At 39.2% G+C, this 20094-nt stretch overlaps 1 protein-coding gene across 3 annotated transcripts in view; it reads left to right on the plus strand.

Annotated features, from left to right (window-relative positions):
* LOC128701367 (uncharacterized) overlaps window positions 1–20094 on the plus strand; it is a 114827-nt gene that overhangs the window by 69746 nt on the left and 24987 nt on the right. The gene's annotated exons all lie outside the window — the stretch shown is intronic.

Raw genomic sequence — 20094 nt, forward strand, 5'->3', positions numbered from 1 at the left:
TACAAAAGATGAGGTAATCAGTCCCTCGGCCTTGGAGTTAGTGTTCACAGCATCGTGCTGTCAACACTAACTCCAAGGCTGAGGGACTGATTACCTCATCTTTTGTATATAGTTCTACTGTCTTCCTATTATGTCCTAGAATCTGTATTGATAAAGCCACTGGATGGCGAAACGTCTACAATAAAGATATCCAGATGTTGCACATGTGTCTTAACTTTCATATTGTCGGTATTTTATACCTTTCTTGCACAGCTCGAATCTGGTTGCCTCCCATTCCCCAGGTGTTGTATGACCCTTAAGGATTTAGCACTTTCTCGTGATTTTAATGATCCGCACTTGACACCTCAATGAGTATAACGTGCAGGTTCGCTCCCTTAAGTCACTACTAGGGCAAGAGGCCCATGGGACTGAAGAGCTGTTATATTCCTCAGCTTATTTCAGAGCTCAGCCCTGTCTATTGTATAGTGTCACCCCCTTCCCCAGGATGTTACATTTTCATAACACCCGATTACTTATTTACTAGGGATGTGCCGAAGTGTTGGTATCTGCTTATTTTGATGCTATCGGTATTGGCAAAAAAATTGGTATAGTTCCATCCCTCTTATTTACTGCTAAGTGAACAAATGCAGCAGGTACTTTCAGTACCTTGATGCTAATCTACAAGTTAGTTTGAGCCTTAATCACCAACGTGCTATCAAAGTAACCTATAGGTTCTAAGAAATTGCTCTAATTTTTTGCCTATAAATCTACGCGCTCATCTGTGTGTCATTGCTCCACTTTGATATAAATAAAGCGTCTGGATGACATGACGTTATTTGGAGGACAAGAGCGACTCGCTGCTGCTGGAGTTATTGTACAAAGTGACAGATGTGAGGCCCTGTTTTTAGTGAAGCAGCTCTCTAATTTAATAAGAGCAGATGACTTAGTAGCACTTTACGTGCCGCCCCACAAGCACCTCATTGGCTAAATTGTTAAACTTTTTTTAAGAGCTGGAAATGGCCTCGTTTGTGTTTCTATATTTTGAAACGCGTGTGTTCGATTGTTATAGAGCGTGGTTATTCTTAAGAAAAAGTAGTAATGATGAGCAGAGTATTTTCCGGTATGTATACTTCCCCTGCAGGACACTGCTAGGTACTGATCAGTTGCTCAGGTAGTCCAGCGGATGCTTAACTAAACCATACCACGGGTGGGGTTAGAACCCGCGATCAGAGAGTCTCAGAACTACAGATCTTACTGTGGCTAGCTGGCCCAGTGGCTAACGCGACGGTTTGGAGTTTTGAGATTCTGATCGCGGGTTCTAACCCCGCCCGTGGTATGGTTTGTTTGCAATCATGTCATTACGATTTCGTGAGTCATGTTGGATGCTTGACTAGTTACAAGTCATCATCTGATGAAGACCATGACGTCCTGTTTCCTGGCGAATAAACCACCACCAAGATAGTGATCCAAAGAAGAAAGTATTTACCTTTTTTAATTATACAGATTTGTACCTAAATAATAGTTCGGTGGGGGGGGGGAGAGGCAGCATGGCATTTGGAACCTGCTTGACCGAGAGAGAATTAATCTTTGGCTCTACGTTGACTAATTCGGGGACTCACGCCTACTCTTCGGCTAAGTGTGCGTTGACTTTAGCACATTAATTACCGCGGGATATTAAGATGACACGTACCTCTAAATTAGAAGGCTCGCCTTATTGCCGGGTTCGTTTCCCAGCCAAGACCAAACGTATGGGCAAGTTTCCTTACACTAAACCGTAATTAGGTACCTGGGTGCTTAGCCGATTGTTGTGAAATGCATCTTTTGGGCGATGGTAGTATACCTTAGAACTGAAATGTAAAAAAAAAAAAAAAAAGAGGTAGGATAACAGCTCTGAGTGTGTGAAATAGTGGTAGTCAGTAGTGGGTGAAGAACACGGGTGCTTGTTTTCCTCTCAGTGGCGTCGATTATGGAGTAATTGGTTTTGTGGAGTGTGACGAGGCTATTGAGGCTGCCGTGAAGCCATTGCTTTAGTGGCCCACTTCTGATGTGTTTCCTGCACCTGCTGCTTTCTCCGTAGTTAGACGTTTACCATCTTGGTCCAAGGAAATGGAGCTCTTACCCCTCTCATATCAAACCCGATTGCCTCGCAGTCCTCAGGCGCTGTGTAGCCCTTGCGGGTTTACCGTTTCTCCATGATTTAAAATAATATTAATCATCAGTCATAGTTACCGCCGCGACCATCACCTCCCTCTTCACCTCCGCGACCATCATCTCCCTCGTCTTCACCGCCGCCACCTGGCTGGTGATAACAATGTTGTGTACTGGGAGGGTCGGAGCTGGAAGAAGGCAGTTTTCCCTGATCCGCCACACTAGCTACCTAACTTCATATAATGTACTGTATCCCCCTAGATGTGGCTGTGGGGGTCGAGTCTAGGCTCCTCCCTCCTCTCGACTAATTGCGAACGGTTACACACTAATACTGGCTTTATGGATGTTATATCTTTAGTATATTAGTGTACCGCAAGATGCAGTAGCACTACCTAATTTACTTTAGTGTGTTGCAGATAAAGTCCCTCCCCCACCAACCCCACACACCACCTACTCCGATACTTGTGCCAGGAAATTGGAAATTTTTAGTATACCCATAGATTTGTCAAGAGAAGCTAATATTTCCCAGAACACAGTTAAGACTACTCACATCATGGAAGATAGTTACAACACCACTGAGAGGAAATGCGGAATAAACCCAGTGCAAAGAAAGGTTCCTGTACACAATTAGAAAGCTCTGCGTCAGTATTAGGGACCCGAAGACTAGTACTTGCTAGCAACAAATACCAGAAATATTTCCAGGCTTTTAAGGGGAATTTGGGCCACTACCTCCTGTGCCTGATTAGTCAAGCCGTGCTGGTTATGTAGGCATGCTACTGAGTGAACATTAAAATAGTATACAATACCGACAGGTTGTTAGGTAAGACACATATGCAAGAGTTAGGTATCTTTATTTCGAAACGTTTCGCCTACACAGTAGGCTTCTTTAGTCGAGTACATAAAAGTTGATAGAAGCAGAAGAGACTTGAAGACGATGTAATCAGTCCATCACCCTTGAAGTTTTGAGGTGGTCAGTCCCTCAGTCTGGAGAAGAGTATTGTTCCATAGTTCGCCTTCTGTGTAGGCGAAACGTTTCGAAATAAAGATACCTAACTGTTGCATATGTGTCTTACCTAATAGGCTTGCTACTGGCTAGAAGAAAGAGCCTGGATGACCAGGTAATCAACAGGGAGGAACATCAGGCTCCAGTTTGGTGAGCATATCCGTCATGTTTACTTCACTTAACAGTCAGTGTGGACAGGGCTCGTTGTCGCCTTCAAATTAGAGATAATCATAAGAACATAAGAAAGAAGGAACACTGCAGCAGGCCTGCTGGCCCATGCGAGGCAGGTCCAATTCTCCCACCGGCTAGGTATTTACCTCTATGAATACCAATAAACTCTTAATATTGACAAGACCTTCTACATGATGTTTGGGAACAGCTACATATGTACAACTCGCATCCAGCACATAACCCAGGTCTCCATAACAGTAAGCAACCTCTCTAAGATACATTACCATGGACCTCAAGCAGCACTACTTCGTACTAATCTTGACGTTATTAGATGATCTTGAAGGTTTTATGTCGGGCACGCGGGCACACTGTGTGGGTGGGTGGGGGTGTGGGCGTATATATATATATATATATATATATATATATATATATATATATATATATATATATATATATAGGGAGTAGGTTGGTAGACAGCAACCGCCCAGGGAGGTACTACCGTCCTGTCAAGTGAGTGTAAAACGAAAGCCAGTAATTGTTTTACATGATGGTAGGATTGCTGGTGTCTTTTGTCTCTCTCATAAATATGCAAGATTACAGGTACGTCTTGCTACTTCTTCTTACATTTAGGTCACACTACACATGTACACGTTTATTTATACACACTCATCTGAGTTTTCTTTGATTTTATCTTAATAGTTCTTGGTCTTATTACTTTTCCTCTTATATCCATGGGGAAGTGGAATAAGAATCTTTCCTCCGTAAGCCATGCGTGTTGTAAAAGTCAACTAAAATGCCGGGAACAATGGGCTAGTAACCCCTTTTCCTGTAAAGATTACTAAAAAGAATAAGAAGAAGAAAATTGTCAAAGTGGGAAGTCTGAATGTGCGTGGATGTTGTGCAAATGATAAGAAAGAGATGATTGTGGATGTTATGAATGAGAAGAAACTGGATGTCCTGGCTTTAAGTGAAACAAAGCTGAAGGGGGTGGGAGAGTTTCAATGGAGAGGAATAAATGGGATTAGGTCAGGGGTTTCAAATAGAGTTAGAGCTAAAGAAGGAGTAGCAATAATGTTGAAGGATAAGCTATGGCAGGAAAAGAGGGACTACAAATGTATAAATTCAAGGATTATGTGGAGTAAAATAAAGATTGGATGTGAAAAGTGGGTTATAGTAAGCGTGTATGCACCTGGAGAAGAGAGAAGTGTAGAGGAGAGAGAGAGATTCTGGGAAATGTTGAGTGAATGCGTGGGGAGTTTTGAATCAAGTGTGAGAGTAATGGTGGTTGGGGATTTCAATGCTAAAGTGGGTAAAAATGTTATGGAGGGAGTAGTAGGTAATTTTGGGGTGCCAGGGGTAAATGTAAATAGGGAGCCTTTAATTGAGCTATGTGTAGAAAGAAATTTGGTAATAAGTAATACATATTTTATGAAAAAGAGGATAAATAAATATACAAGGTATGATGTAGCACGTAATGAAAGTAGTTTGTTAGATTATGTATTGGTGGATAAAAGGTTGATGGGTAGGCTCCAGGATGTACATGTTTATAGAGGGGCAACTGATATATCGGATCATTATTTAGTTGTAGCTACAGTTAGAGTAAGAGGTAGATGGGAAAAGAGGAAGGTGGCAACAACAAGTAAGAGGGAGGTGAAAGTGTATAAACTAAGGGAGGAGGAAGTTCGGGCGAGATATAAGCGACTATTGGCAGAAAGGTGGGCTAGTGCAAAGATGAGTAGTGGGGGGGTTGAAGAGGGTTGGAATAGTTTTAAAAATGCACTATTAGAATGTGGGGCAGAAGTTTGTGGTTATAGGAGGGTGGGGGCAGGAGGAAAGAGGAGTGATTGGTGGAATGAAGAAGTAAAGGGTGTGATAAAAGAGAAAAAGGTAGCTTACGAGAGGTTTTTACAAAGCAGAAGTGTTATAAGAAGAGCAGAGTATATGGAGAGTAAAAGAAAGGTGAAGAGAGTGGTGAGAAAGTGCAAAAGGAGAGCAGATGAAAGAGTGGGAGAGGCACTGTCAAGAAATTTTAATGAAAATAAGAAAAAAATTTGGAGTGAGTTAAACAAGTTAAGAAAGCCTAGGGAAAGTATGGATTTGTCAGTTAAAAACAGAGTAGGGGAGTCAGTAGATGGGGAGAGGGAGGTATTAGGTAGATGGCGAGAATATTTTGAGGAACTTTTAAATGTTAAGGAAGAAAGGGAGGCGGTAATTTCATGCATTGGCCAGGGAGGTATACCATCTTTTAGGAGTGAAGAAGAGCAGAATGTAAGTGTGGTGGAGGTACGTGAGGCATTACGTAGAATGAAAGGGGGTAAAGCAGCTGGAACTGATGGGATCATGACAGAAATGTTAAAAGCAGGGGGGGATATAGTGTTGGAGTGGTTGGTACTTTTGTTTAATAAATGTATGAAAGAGGGGAAGGTACCTAGGGATTGGCGGAGAGCATGTATAGTCCCTTTATATAAAGGGAAAGGGGACAAAAGAGATTGTAAAAATTATAGAGGAATAAGTTTACTGAGTATACCAGGAAAAGTATACGGTAGGGTTATAATTGAAAGAATTAGAGGTAAGACAGAATGTAGAATTGCGGACGAGCAAGGAGGTTTCAGAGTGGGTAGGGGATGTGTAGATCAAGTGTTTACATTGAAGCATATATGTGAACAGTATTTAGATAAAGGTAGGGAAGTTTTTATTGCATTTATGGATTTAGAAAAGGCATATGATAGAGTGGATAGAGGAGCAATGTGGCAGATGTTGCAAGTATATGGAATAGGTGGTAAGTTACTAAATGCTGTAAAGAGCTTTTATGAGGATAGTGAGGCTCAGGTTAGGGTGTGTAGAAGAGAGGGAGAATACTTCCCGGTAAAAGTAGGTCTTAGACAGGGATGTGTAATGTCACCATGGTTGTTTAATATATTTATAGATGGGGTTGTAAAAGAAGTAAATGCTAGGGTGTTCGGGAGAGGGGTGGGATTAAATTATGGGGAATCAAATTCAAAATGGGAATTGACACAGTTACTTTTTGCTGATGATACTGTGCTTATGGGAGATTCTAAAGAAAAATTGCAAAGGTTAGTGGATGAGTTTGAGAATGTGTGTAAAGGTAGAAAGTTGAAAGTGAACATAGAAAAGAGTAAGGTGATGAGGGTATCAAATGATTTAGATAAAGAAAAATTGGATATCAAATTGGGGAGGAGGAGTATGGAAGAAGTGAATGTTTTCAGATACTTGGGAGTTGACGTGTCGGCGGATGGATTTATGAAGGATGAGGTTAATCATAGAATTGATGAGGGAAAAAAGGTGAGTGGTGCGTTGAGGTATATGTGGAGTCAAAAAACGTTATCTATGGAGGCAAAGAAGGGAATGTATGAAAGTATAGTAGTACCAACACTCTTATATGGATGTGAAGCTTGGGTGGTAAATGCAGCAGCGAGGAGACGGTTGGAGGCAGTGGAGATGTCCTGTCTAAGGGCAATGTGTGGTGTAAATATTATGCAGAAAATTCGGAGTGTGGAAATTAGGAGAAGGTGTGGAGTTAATAAAAGCATTAGTCAGAGGGCAGAAGAGGGGTTGTTGAGGTGGTTTGGTCATTTAGAGAGAATGGATCAAAGTAGAATGACATGGAAAGCATATAAATCTATAGGGGAAGGAAAGAGGGGTAGGGGTCGTCCTCGAAAGGGTTGGAAAGAGGGGGTAAAGGAGGTTTTGTGGGTGAGGGGCTTGGACTTCCAGCAAGCGTGCATGAGCGTGGTAGATAGGAGTGAATGGAGACGAATGATACTTGGGACCTGACGATCTGTTGGAGTGTGAGCAGGGTAATATTTGGGGAAGGGATTCAGGGAAAACGGTTATTTTCATATAGTCGGACTTGAGTCCTGGAAATGGGAAGTACAATGCCTGCACTTTAAAGGAGGGGTTTGGGATATTGGCAGTTTGGAGGGATATGTTGTGTATCTCTATACGTATATGCTTCTAAACTGTTGTATTCTGAGCACCTCTGCAAAAGCAGTGATAATGTGTGAGTGTGGTGAAAGTGTTGAATGATGATGAAAGTATTTTCTTTTTGGGGATTTTCTTTCTCTTTTTTTTGGGTCACCCTTCCTCGGTGGGAGACGGCCGACTTGTTGAAAAAAAAAAAAATATATATATATATATATATTATATATATATATATATATATATATTATATATATATATATATATATATATATATATAATTATATATATATGTATATTATATATATATATATATATATTATATATATATATATATATATATATATATATATATATATATATTATACATATATATTATATATATTATATATATATATATACATATATATATATATATATATATTATATATATTATGTGTATTATATATATATATATTATATATATATATATTTATATTATATATGTATATATATATTATATTGTATATGTATATATGTATATATTATATATATATATATATTATATATATATTATATATATATATTTATATATATATATATATATATATATATATATTATATATATATATATATATATATATATATATATATATATATATATATATATATATATATGAGGTAGGGAAGTTTTTATTACATTTATGGATTTAGAAAAGGCATATGATAGTGGATAGAGGAGCAATGTGGCAGATGTTGCAAGTATATGGAATAGGTGGTAAGTTACTAAATGTTGTAAAGAGTTTTTATGAGGATAGTGAGGCTCAGGTTAGGGTGTGTAGAAGAGAGGGAGAATACTTCCCGGTAAAAGTAGGTCTTAGACAGGGATGTGTAATGTCACCATGGTTGTTTAATATATTTATAGATGGGGTTGTAAAAGAAGTAAATGCTAGGGTGTTCGGGAGAGGGGTGGGATTAAATTATGGGGAATCAAATTCAAAATGGGAATTAACCCAGTTGGTTTTTGCTGATGATACTGTGCTTATGGGATATTCTAAAGAAAATTTGCAAAGGTTAGTGGATGAGTTTGGGAAGGTGTGTAAAGGTAGAAAGTTGAAAGTGAACATAGAAAAGAGTAAGGTGATGAGGGTATCAAATGATTTAGATAAAGAAAAATTTGATATCAAATTGGGGAGGAGTATGGAAGAAGTGAACGTTTCCAGATACTTGGGAGTTGACGTGTCGGCGGATGGATTTATGAAGGATGAGGTTAATCATAGAATTGATGAGGGAAAAAAGGTGTGGTGCGTTGAGGTGTATGTTGAGACAAAAAAACGTTATCTGTGGAGGCAAAGAAGGGAATGTATGAAAGTATAGTAGTACCAACACTCTTATATGGGTGTGAAGCTTGGGTTGTGAATGTAGCAGCGCGGAGGCGGTTGGAGGCAGTGGAGATGTCCTGTCTAAGGGCAATGTGTGGTGTAAATATTATGCAGAAAATTCGGAGTGTAGAAATTAGGAGAAGGTGTGGAGTTAATAAAAGTATTAGCCAGAGGACTGAAGAGGGGTTGTTGAGGTGGTTTGGTCATTTAGAGAGAATGGATCAAAGTAGAATGACATGGAGAGAGTTTAAATCTGTAGGGGAAGGAAGGCGGGGTAGGGGTCGTCCTCGAAAAGGTTGGAAGGAAGGGGTAAGGAAGGTTTTGTGGGCGAGGGGCTTGGACTTCCAGCAGGCGTGCGTGAGCGTGTTCAATAGGAGTGAATGGAGACGAATTGGAGTGTGAGCAGGGTAGTATTTAGTGAAGGGATTCAGGGAAACCGGTTATTTGTATATAGCCGGACTTGAGTCCTTGAAATGGGAAGTACAATGCCTGCACTCTAAAGGAGGGGTTTGGGATATTGGCAGTTTGGAGAGATATACTGTGTATTTTTATACGTATATGCTTCTAAGCTGTTGAGTTCTGAGCACCTCTGCAAAAACAGTGATTATGTGTGAGTGAGGTGAAAGAGTTGAATGATGAAAGTATTTTCTTTTTGGGGATTTTGTTTCCTTTTGGGTCACCCTGCCTCGGTGGGAGACGGCCGACTTGTTAAATATATATATATATATATATATATATATATATATATATATATATATATATATATATATATATATTATATACACTCATAATTTTCTTTGATTTTATCTTAATATATATATACACTCATCTGAATTTTATCTTTGGGTTTATTTCTTGATCTTAATAGTTCTTGGTCTTATTACTTTTCCTTTTATATCCATGGGGAAGTGGAATAAGAATCTTTCCTCCGTAAGCCATGCGTGTTGTAAAAGTCAACTAAAATGCCGGGAACAATGGGCTAGTAACCCCTTTTCCTGTAAAGATTACTAAAAAGAATAAGAAAATTGTCAAAGTGGGAAGTCTGAATGTGCGTGGATGTTGTGCAAATGATAAGAAATAGATGATTGTGGATGTTATGAATGAGAAGAAGCTGGATGTCCTGGCTTTAAGTGAAACAAAGCTGAAGGGGGTGGGAGAGTTTCAATGGAGACGAATAAATGGGATTAGGTCAGGGGTTTCAAACAGAGTTAGAGCTAAAGAAGGAGTAGCAATAATGTTGAAGGATAAGCTATGGCAGGAAAAGAGGGACTATAAATGTATAAATTCAAGGATTATGTGGAGTAAAATAAAGATTGGATGTGAAAAGTGGGTTATAGTAAGCGTGTATGCACCTGGAGAAGAGAGAAGTGTAGAGGAGAGAGAGAGGGATTTTGAGAAATGTTGAGTGAATGTGTGAGGAGTTTTGAATCAAGAGTGAGAGTAATGGTGGTTGGGGATTTCAATGCTAAAGTGGATAAAAATGTTATGGAGGGAGTAGTAGGTAAATTTGGGGTGCCAGGGGTAAATGTAAATGGGGAGCCTTTAATTGAGCTATGTGTAGAAAGAGATTTGGTAATAAGTAATACATATTTTATGAAAAAGAGGATAAATAAATATACAAGGTATGATGTAGCACGTAATGAAAGTAGTTTGTTAGATTATGTATTGGTGGATAAAAGGTTGATGGATAGGCTCCAGGATGTACATGTTTATAGAGGGGCAACTGATATATTGGATCATTATTTAGTTGTAGCTACAGTTAGAGTAAGAGGTAGATGGGAAAAGAGGAAGGTGGTAACAACAAGTAAGAGGGAGGTGAAAGTGTATAAACTAAGGGAGGAGGAAGTTCGGGTGAGATATAAGCGACTATTGGCAGAAAGGTGGGCTAGTGCAAAGATGAGTAGTGGGGGGGGGGGTTGAAGAGGGTTGGAATAGTTTTAAAAATGCAGTATTAGAATGTGGGGCAGAAGTTTGTGGTTATAGGAGGGTGGGGGCAGGAGGAAAGAGGAGTGATTGGTGGAATGATGAAGTAAATGGTGTGATAAAAGAGAAAAAGGTAGCTTACGAGAGGTTTTTACAAAGCAGAAGTGTTATAAGAAGAGCAGAGTATATGGAGAGTAAAAGAAAGGTAAAGAGAGTGGTGAGAGAGTGCAAAAGGAGAGCAGATGATAGAGTGGGAGAGGCACTGTCAAGAAATTTGAATGAAAATAAGAAAAATTTTTGGAGTTAAACAAGTTAAGAAAGCCTAGGGAAAGTATGGATTTGTCAGTTAAAAACAGAGTAGGGGAGTCAGTAGATGGGGAGAGGGAGGTATTAGGTAGATGGCGAGAATATTTTGAGGAACTTTTAAATGTTGAGGAAGAAAGGGAGGCGGTAATTTCATGCACTGGCCAGGGAGGTATACCATCTTTTAGGAGTGAAGAAGAGCAGAATGTAAGTGTGGGGGAGGTACGTGAGGCATTACGTAGAATGAAAGGGGGTAAAGCAGCTGGAACTGATGGGATCATGACAGAAATGTTAAAAGCAGGGGGGGATATAGTGTTGGAGTGGTTGGTACTTTTGTTTAATAAATGTTTGAAAGAGGGGAAGATACCTAGGGATTGGCGGAGAGTATGTATAGTCCCTTTATATAAAGGGAAAGGGGACAAAAGAGATTGTAAAAATTATAGAGGAATAAGTTTACTGAGTATACCAGGAAAAGTGTACGGTAGGGTTATAATTAAAAGAATTAGAGGTAAGACAAAATGTAGGATGGCGGATGAGCAAGGAGGTTTCAGAGTGGGTAGGGGGTGTGTAGATCAAGTGTTTACATTGAAGCATATATGTGAACAGGATTTAGATAAAGGTAGGGAAGTTTTTATTGCATTTATGGATTTAGAAAAAGCATATGATAGAGCGGATAGAGGAACAATGTGGCAGATGTTGCAAGTATATGGAATAGGTGGTAAGTTACTAAATGCTGTAAAGAGTTTTTATGAGGATATTGAGGCTTAGGTTAGGGTGTGTAGAAGAGAGGGAGACTACTTCCCGGTAAAAGTAGGTCTTAGACAGGGATGTGTAATGTCACCATGGTTGTTTAATATATTTATAGATGGGGTTGTAAAAGAAGTAAATGCTAGGGTGTTCGAGAGAGGGGTGGGATTAAATTATGGGGAATCAAATTCAAAATTGGAATTGACACAGTTACTTTTTGTTGATGATACTGTGCTTATGGGAGATTCTAAAGAAAATTTGCAAAGGTTAGTGGATGAGTTTGGGAATGTGTGTAAAGGTAGAAAGTTGAAAGTGAACATAGAAAAGAGTAAGGTGTTGAGGGCATCAAATGATTTAGATAAAGAAAAAATGGATATCAAATTGGGGAGGAGGAGTATGGAAGAAGTGAATGTTTTCAGATACTTGGGAGTTGACGTGTCGGCGGATGGATTTATGAAGGATGAGGTTAATCATAGAATTGATGAAGGAAAAAAGGTGAGTGGTGCGTTGAGGTATATGTGGAGTCAAAAAACGTTATCTGTGGAGGCAAAGAAGGGAATGTATGAAAGTATAGTAGTACCAACACTCTTATGTGGATGTGAAGCTTGGGTGGTAAATGCAGCAGCGAGGAGACGGTTGGAGGCAGTGGAGATGTCCTGTCTAAGGGCAATGTGTGGTGTAAATATTATGCAGAAAATTCGGAGTATGGAAATTAGGAGAAGGTGTGGAGTTAATAAAAGTATTAGTCAGAGGGCAGAAGAGGGGTTGTTGAGGTGGTTTGGTCATTTAGAGAGAATGGATCAAAATAGAATGACATGGAAAGCATATAAATCTATAGGGGAAGGAAGGCGGGGTAGGGGTCGTCCTCGAAAGGGTTGGAGAGAGGGGGTAAAGGAGGTTTTGTGGGTGAGGGGCTTGGACTTCCAGCAAGCGTGCGTGAGCGTGTTAGATAGGAGTGAATGGAGACGAATGGTACTTGGGACCTGACGATCTGTTGGAGTGTGAGCAGGGTAATATTTAGTGAAGGGATTCAGGGAAACCGGTTATTTTCATATAGTCGGACTTGAGTCCTGGAAATGGGAAGTACAATGCCTGCACTTTAAAGAAGGGGTTTGGGATATTGGCAGTTTGGAGGGATATGTTGTGTATCTTTATACGTATATGCTTCTAAACTGTTGTATTCTGAGCACCTCTGCAAAAACAGTGATAATGTGTGAGTGTGGTGAAAGTGTTGAATGATGATGAAAGTATTTTCTTTCTGGGGATTTTCTTTCTTTTTTGGGTCACCCTGCCTCGGTGGGAGACGGCCGACTTTTTGAAAAAAATTTATATGTAGATATATATATAGATATATATATATATATATATATATATATATATATATATATATATATATATATATATATATATATATATATATGTCGTGCCGAATAGGCAGAACTTGCGATCTTGGCTTAAGTAGCAACGCTCATCTTGCCATATAGGAAAAGCGAAAATTTGTGTATGCAATAATTTCGCCAAAATCATTCTGAACCTAACTAAAAAAATATATTTCACTGTGTTTGTTTAGTATTAAATTACTGTAAACAAATCTAAAATATATTTAGTTGGGTTAGGCTAAAATAAATTGCTCTTGTTATAATAAGGTTAGGTAAGTTTTCTAAGATTCTTTTGGTGCAAAATTATAAATTCTTACATTAACATTAATGAAAAAATATATCTTTAAACGTATAAGAGAAAATTTTTGAAAGGGTTTAATTTTAAATGAGTTCTTGCTAATTGACCAGTTTTACATATTCGGCACGACATATATATATATATATATATATATATATATATATATATATATATATATATATATATATATATATATATATATATATATATATATATATATATATATATATATAACAGTTTACAGCTAGTGTGTAGCACTTAGATTAGCGGTGCCTTACCTGAGATGGTCACAACCACCACAGTAATACTGTACCTGGCAAACATTAGGTAACTAGTGCAGTTATCTTAGTGTTAATTGCAGAGAATGGTCGACCAAAAATGTCAGATTAACGACGCCATTAATGTATTAACAAGAGCGCGTCTCTCTCACTGGTAATTTAGGTCTCAGGTGATGATATTATGTTAAATAAACACCAAACCCGTGTGGGTTATTAGGATTTGTATTGCCTGAAGATGTATACGGTAGGGGGATGAGGATCTGAATGTTAGAGACTTATCGCGGGTGCCCCCTCATGGGAGGTGAGGGGGCTCTTGATCCAAGGAACGGGACTTGACCTCCCCATCATTGGATCAGATTTGAATATCTCTCATTCCCCTGGAGCTATATGACTCCTACAGGTGTTAGTGATTATCTTTGAATAAAATTAAAATAGTGCTGATATGAAATAAGTGAGAGGCTCGGTATCCAAGGAGTTACACCTGTTCTCCCCTTCCCTGGATCCAGTCCGATTGCTTTTTCCCCAGGCGTTGTGTGACCTTTACGGCTTAGCTCTTTCCCACAATAATAATAATAATTGATGAGCTGTGGTCCAAAGGTCGTCAAGTGTAGATAGGACCCGACAGGTGGGCCAGGTAAGGTCAGCAGTACCAGACTAATATCTTCACCTTAATCATGTTTTCCCGACTTGCCACTTGATCATAGAGCACCACTACCTCTGGTGTTCCCCGACGTTTGGGATGATTTTACCGTAGTGGTGAAGTTTGAGAGGTTTTAGTGCATGATTAAGAACGGACGAGCATATGAGTGGGTGTATGTTTGTGAGAGTTGGACCTACAAATTATGAAGAACAAAAAGGCATAGTACTGTGTCCGGAACAATATACAAATAACCCGCACCTAGTATGGCCCAATAGGCTTACTGTAGTGTTTGTGTTCTTATACTCTTGGGGATGTTTTTCCTTTCCTCAATATTTACTGTGAAATATGGCCTTTGACTTTGAATGAATTATGAATATGGTTCGGATGCAATTAAAGAAATTTGATTTATTTTGATTATACCATTGGTTGGTATTTGCAGTGTTTGCTTAAGCTTCCCACACCCCAGCTGCGGTGTTGTCTTGTGTGTGACTGAATGCAGTGTAATTATTCTTGGCTTTGTTCTCTCTGCAGATTTAAATGAACATTTAATGCCTTAATGTAATATAACCATTATTCTCACTTCCGCGTGTGTATGTGTGTGTTTCTTTTGGGTCAGAGTATTGATGCAGCTGCTTGCAAGTAATTGTACTACCTGCCCCTCCAATAACGGTGACGCAGTTTGAACTTGGAGAGTTCTGTAATTTTTTTTCTGAAATGTCTAAGATTTATGTAATTTTGTGGTCTTTGCTGTTATTAGGACTGGCTAGTGGGACTGTGTGGGTGTTTACACACCTCGTTACCAGCATTTGGGAGTGAAGGATATGGTCTTTGTTGGCATGCGTACTTGGTTGCATCTCAGGATGTCATATTAAGAAAAAGTCACAATATTGTGGGGGAATAATTCATAAACAGTTGTAAATAGTTGCTCGTTGTAGCGAGTCGGAGAATTGTTCATACATCACGGGTAACTAATTGTATTTGCTTGGTTTAATCGGCTATTATATGGATTTAAGTAAACATTCAGTGTATCTAATGACACATGGTGTTCGGGCGAGGGGTCAGGCCCACCAAATTTTCCGTCGTAAATCTTCAGGGTAAAGGTTTCCTGTGAACGCTATTTTAAACTCGTGATTACATTTGTAAACAATTCTTACAAGGTTCGCTCAGGATAGGAAAGCCAATTTATGTTAAAACGTCAGGCAAGGAATAAATGGTATTTTATAATTACAGCTACAAATGACTTGACTTCATCATAATTAAGATAATAAATTGTCGTTATTTTAACTTTTCACGCTGTTCAAAAAATTTGATGAATTCTGCTTTTAGTTATTAATTTTTGAGCCTTAGAATTTATTTTATTTTTAACTTTTCAGTAGCTTATTAAAAAAAATAAATTACATACACTGACTCTGTAAGCATTTTGTAGAGTATTGAGTTAAGTATACAAATATTGTACAGAGTTAATTTGGTGCCCTTACATGCTTTTGGAAGAAAAGATTAAGGGTATTCATGTTGATGGCGAACCTTTGGTTTTGAAAGACACTTGTGTGTGTGCATGTGTGCATGTGTGCATGTGTGTGTGTGTGTGTGTGTGTGTGTGTGTGTGTGTGTGTGTGTGTGTCTATGTCTATGTGTGTGTGTGTGTGTGTGTGTGTGTGTGTGTGTCTGTGTGTGTGTGTGTGTGTGTGTGTCTATGTGTGTGTGTGTGTGTGTCTGTGTGTGTATGTGTGTGTGTTTGTGTGTGTTTAAGCAAATACAAGGACATGTGTCCTAGTATTTGCTTACGTGTCCTCCTAACCCAATTTGTTGTTATCTATTTAAATATATAGGAGTTATTTAGCGCCTGAGGAATGAGTGGTAATTACGTTTGATCCGAGGAACTTCGGACGGGTGGCTAAGAATCCTCGAGTCAGGAGTCACCAGTATGAACACCCCCTCTTGAAGAGAATATATTTAAATAAAAATATTATGCAAGAAAGTTAGTCCTGGTCTTCACCCGGGATGATTTATTTAAACCAAAAAGAGAGTCAGAAATCACGAGATACAATTTAAATGTGTAGCAGTTATAACTGGAGGCTCGCGCGGCTGATTTGCAGCTGACGCCATGAGTTAGGTGAACTGCTGGCTCCAACACCACATGACCAGGTCAGGACTCATTTTTGCAGCATTTTATGAAATTGGGCCACGGACAACAGCCGCGGCTCCTTCCTAGCGGTACTTCGCGTGAAGCTGGTTGTCGTCCACCGTTAATTATGCAAGAATTGTCTCTTCCTGCCTGCGTGTTAAGTGCTGCCAGCAGAGGAACGGTTGGTGCCATAAGCACAGTTAGAGAACATTCAGTATCCGTGCTTCACTACTCTTCAGCCTTGTATCATATTGCTTGAGCAAAAGCAGAGAAGTCTTCAACAGACAACTGAACACGTCTCGTATGAGGTACCGGATCAGCCTGGGTGCTATATGCTCCTGCGGGCCGAGGAGAGCAACGGTTGATTAGACAGTCAACAGGAAACTTCGATTAGAAAAAGTCGATACCAGTTACGCTCACGCTCGTGTGCGTGTAAAGATGGCTTTGATTCCTTACTATGTCACTGAGGGAAACAGCAACCTGCCGAGCCCAAAACGTCCCGGGTTCAAATCATGGGCATATATGCAAGTCCCCTTACGCCTGCTGCCCCTCTGCATCTAGCAATAAATTTATACCTGAGTTAGTCGACTGTTGTGGATCGTCCCAGGGGGGTATATTATATAAATATGTTAGCTAGGGCAGGATTTTAAACAAGTTGAAGTAAGATAACGGCTTTGCTTGTAAAATGCAATGCATTAGCTCATGGAAAAAAGTGGGAGGATGAGTGAATAGATTAATGTATAAAAGGAAGATTGAGGTGTATAACAGGGTGTAAGAGCGTTGGTATATGTACTTTGTTGATTTAAACAAAAGGAAACAATCACCCGACACGAATCTTCAAGGACACCAATGGAAATAAGTCACTGCGACGTTTTTTGGGGGTTGTCCTAGGTAATTTACACTATGAATGATAATTGTATTTATTTATACCTGCCTAGCTTATAATTTATTCATTGGTGCCGGCACCTTAGATGGTGTAATAGTGGACAGACCCATGGCTGGCCACTCAGCAACCCTTGTGATTTAGCGCTTCTTTCTGATTATAATAATGATAATGGCCACGGCAGCAGCGGCCGCTGTCTGCCAAGGAGTGGTGGTATGTTGCAGGAAGAATATGAAAATTTATCCTGACGTAGTTGTAAGTCATATGATGACTTAGATTATTTTTACATTCATGGGGAGAGCTATAATCCCGTAAGGGTCATACAGCACCTGGGGAATGGGAGGCAATCAGGTTCAGTCCAAGGAAGGGGAGGTCAGTTATAGTTCCTTTGATCAGTAGCCCCCTCACCAGCGTCAAGGAACTTTCTATGACGGAGCTCCCTTGTCATTTGACAAGGTCTTCCGTTGTCTTACCTGTCCATCCCCTAAAAATAAGATTACAAAATGTGATAGTAAATGTTTTCCACCCCATTAAAAGTAGTGTCAAGGATGTGTGTGCGTAATATGCTGTAGTATACTTTGTTGAATGGGAGAGATGGAGTGCGTGTTAGGTGTTGATAGCACTGTAAACCCTGCTCGCCTCCCTACTAGGTTTTATCACTTCCAAATGGATTTAATAATAATATTTATACTAGAGTTACTCGCCTGACCAAAATGTCCTAATAAAATGCACAGATTACATTACTAACTGTAAGTTACGTTGGTAATAATACATTAAGCACTTATACCGAGCATATGATACAAGGAGTGCAGTAACTGCAAGTTGGAAAGCCAGTGCCTGCCGTCACACCGGATTGCTACAAGATTGTTTTAGCTATCTGATGTGGTTGGTGGTCACACTCGCAGCTCTCGTCAAGAATATTAAAAGCAAATCCTGAGACAACCTATTCAAGTGTATATATTACTGTTGGTCTCAGTGCATACACACGGAAATGTATATTAATTAAAATATATACAAAGTGGGTTCAACTTGAGCTCCGTGGCGCCTCAGTGATGTTGACCTCCAGCTCCTGAACATCTTGGGAAGATTTAAAGATAACTCCTAGTTCTCTTCAGATAATGAACTACAGCTTCTTTACCTCTCGAGCAGGAGTTCCCAACTTGGGATGCACGCACCCCCAGAGGGTGCGAGAGGGCATTTCAGAGCATGGAGTCCTAATGAAAAGCACGATTCCATTTATTTTACCAAAAACTTTCCTGACTTGAACACACATGTTATAGACTATAATCTATATGTACTCAAGAAAAATGTTTTCATATCTTCTCAAGCAAAACTAGTTTATTATTTTTTTTGTTTCTATTGATCTGTCCTATATTACAATATATAATACATATCATTTGAATTTTCTTTATTATTGTTTTGTTTGTAAATTTTTTAGTTGAATTTGTTCACCCGCACTACTGTATTAGGTTCAATTTGTGATTCAAAAAAAATAGAAATTTGACTTCTTCACCTTCAAATGTGACATTACTTTTGTAGGGGTTGCAACATTAATGAAACATTTCCTTGGGGTGCCGGATATAAATAAGGCTGGGAACCCTCTGCGCTTGAAGGCTTCAAGGCACAGCTATTAGGGTTCTTACGTGCATTGGACACGGGTTATCCTCCGTATCAAATACTCCCGAGATCATATGCTAGAAAAAGGTATCCCGCTTATTACAATCCCCGGGTCGCCCAGCGACCTAATTAGTTAGTATTTGTGTGTTGGGAGGGAGGATGGGGCGTGTTGTCTGCAGAAACTACAGAGAGGGAGGAGTGTTTTCTTGCATAGCGAACACTGGTGTACCTATTATTGTAAGCTGATCCTTCTCTTTAATGTTAATGCAAATAACTCCAGTTTACCCTATTCCTAGTATATCTCCTTTTATAGTAACTGATTTTCACACTGGTGAGTTACTTAACTGTTTTAAATTTTAAGGTTTAAATAAGATATTGCAATGATCCCAATGGAAATAGGTCACTTTTGACTTTTTTGGGGGGTTATCCTAAGTAATTTACACTATGCATGACAATTGTACTTATGTATGTGTACCAAAATAAACTTACTGAACGTTTGTATCTCCTGGAAATTGAGATTACTGCTACTAATAAGTTATAACAAATAAATAAACATAAAAACACGACAGAAATGTACAGTTTTTAAAGCATTTCACCATTGTAAAGTAATTATTTAGTAGACCGAATGATACACCAATATAACAATGGTATACAGTACCGACAAGTAGATAAGTAACGCATGTACAACTTTTAGGTATTTTTATTCTGATAATGATACGCGTTAAAACAATATTAGAACCAACCTCACAATTATAAAAATATATTTCATGTGAAGGTAAGATCCAAAATTATGTACAAAGAAAAAAAATGAAGTTTTAGCGTATAACTAAAGAATCGAAGATAATTGAAATTGAAAAATAGTTTACCGCTTCGAAATTCCATGTTTTATAATACTCATGGATGGGGGAGGAGATGCCTTGATGCTGATGAAGGGCCTTGATGCTGATGAAGGGCCTTGATGCAAGGAATTGGAGCTGTTCTTCCCACTGATTGAGATATGAGGGGAGAGAGGAGGAAGGTACGATAAAATGGGAGGTGAGGAAGAGAGAGGGAAATGTGGATGGAAGAAAGGGTGGGAGAGTATGGATGGAAGAAGGGGTGAGAGAGTATGGATGGAAGAAGGGGTGAGAGAGTATGGATGGAAGAAGGGGTGAGAGTATGGATGGAAGAAGGGGTGAGAGTATGGATGGAAGAAGGGGTGAGAGTATGGATGGAAGAAGGGGTGAGAGAGTATGGATGAAAGGGGTGAGAGAGTATGGATGGAAGAAGGGGTGAGAGAGTATGGATGGAAGAAGGGGTG

The sequence above is a fragment of the Cherax quadricarinatus genome, chromosome 72 (assembly GCF_038502225.1).
Source record: "Cherax quadricarinatus isolate ZL_2023a chromosome 72, ASM3850222v1, whole genome shotgun sequence".
NCBI classification, from domain to species: Eukaryota; Metazoa; Arthropoda; class Malacostraca; order Decapoda; family Parastacidae; genus Cherax; species Cherax quadricarinatus.